This window comes from Myotis davidii, unplaced genomic scaffold (assembly GCF_000327345.1).
Source record: "Myotis davidii unplaced genomic scaffold, ASM32734v1 scaffold458, whole genome shotgun sequence".
NCBI lineage: Eukaryota > Metazoa > Chordata > Mammalia > Chiroptera > Vespertilionidae > Myotis > Myotis davidii.
The window spans coordinates 1,990,931-1,992,764 of NW_006289819.1; the positions used below are offsets into that span (position 1 = coordinate 1,990,931).

The 1,834-nt window shown below is 48.6% G+C and overlaps 1 pseudogene; it reads right to left on the reverse strand.

The window, feature by feature from the left end:
- Positions 1-710: 710 nt before the first annotated feature.
- LOC102761201 lies at positions 711-1,192 on the reverse strand (annotated as a pseudogene).
- Between the last annotated feature and the right edge of the window lie 642 nt (positions 1,193-1,834).

A 1,834-nucleotide genomic window follows, 5' to 3' on the forward strand; every position in this document is an offset into this window, starting at 1 on the left:
GAGCAGTGTTATTAGCATAATGCTGGGGTAAAGAGTAACTTATCTGATTAATTAGTTCTAGTTCGGAAGGAGAAACTGAGCATGTACAGCAGACCCACCTTCTCATCTCCTTCCTTTGGGAAGTCGTGGGTCTGGACAGGTAGCAGGGTCTCTGCCCTGTTCCTTCATGTTTTGTGTTTTATAAATGTCCTTCCCTTATGGAGGAGCCCTCCAGAAATTCAGTGATTTCTCTGACTAGGTGGCAAATTCATATAACTCCAAGGTTCAGCATTAAGAAAACACCTTGATTCTTAGATGTAAGCCACATTCTCTATGGTAATAAGCAGGTTATTTTGGCCTCCGTCTACCAGTTCTTGTCTTGTTTATTATGTGGTTCAGAACTTTGATAGAAAAGGGAAGTGGCATCAATCACCCCCAAAAGGTCTAAGCTTTGGGGTAATACTGCCCAGGGAAGCCAATGCCCTGGGGTATTGAGCTCAACTGAAAATAAATAATTGCAAATGATGCCTTGACTCCAGGAATTGTGTATTGGGACATAAGACTTGGTACATAGGCTGGGACTATCTCTCGGAAATGGTGGTGTTCAGAAAACTTCCTAAGCATCTCATATGTCTTATCTGCAATCTCTGGGGTTGAGAGGTATTGCCTAGCCCTAGACCTAGACTAAGCCTTATCTCCTATAAGCCAGAATCCTCTCTCCTATTCTTTTATTTTTTTCAAGGTGTCCATGGTTTATTGATAATATTACAGCATAGTAAAAGATTCAAACGGCTCCATGCGGTGTTTTGAAATTCATCCCAACTGTAGGCTGAGTGGCCTGCCAGTTGGACAGACTGCCAAAGTCCAAGAGCTTCAGCATTTCCTTAGTGTCAGGATCAACTTCAATGACCTCCTGATCCAGGGCCGAGACCTTGGGCATTAGTTGTCCCTCCCTTCCCTCTCCTCCTCCTGCAGCTTGATGGAGATGCCTCGCACGGGGCCCCTCTGGATCTGCTTCCTCAGGTGCATGACATAGCCCGCGATCTTGTTTCGGAGCTTCTTGCTGGGGATAATGGCAATCTCCTCGCACATGCACTTGTTGATGTGGAAGTCGTTGCCCAGGAGCATGTAGTACTTCTCGATGATGACCCGGGCCGCCTTCTTCACAGTCTTGGTGCGAACGCGGCCCATGGTGGCAGGTCCCTGTTGAAAGAGCCTCTCTCCTATTCTTGTAGTCAACTGAAGGGTTGTCTGTTAAATATCTTAATGAACATAAACAGTATCATAGATCAAGCAAGGCCAGGAGGTAGCCAGTAATTGTTGGGCCATATTTAGTATATCGAGAATGGTTACAACAACATAATTCTTTATGTTAGTACTAGAGGCCCAGTGCACAAAATTTGTGCGTGGTGACCACCCAGGAGGCCATGCTAAGTGTTGCCTGCGGGTTGCTGCTGCCACCACCCGAGCAGGCCCTGCTGGGTGCTGCCTGTGGGTTTCGATTGCCTGCTCCCTGGTCGCCATGGCAATGCCCAGCAGGCCCTGCTGGGTGCTGCCTGTGCCCCACTTGCCTGCTCCCAGGTCGCCGTGGCTAACGCCCAGCAGGCCCTGCTGGGTGCTGCCTGGGAGCCCTGATTGCCTGTCTGCGGGTTACTGCCACCACCGCCCAGCAGGCCTTTGCCTGCTGAGCTCACGTTGCTGAGGTGACACCACCAGTGTCCCGTCCAGCCACTATGGGTGCCGCCATCTTTGTCGCAGAGTGACAGTTAATTTACATATTACTTTTTTATTAGATATGATTACCATTGGTTTATTATGTTGCTCATGGCCTCCATAGCAGTGGTTCTCAACCTTC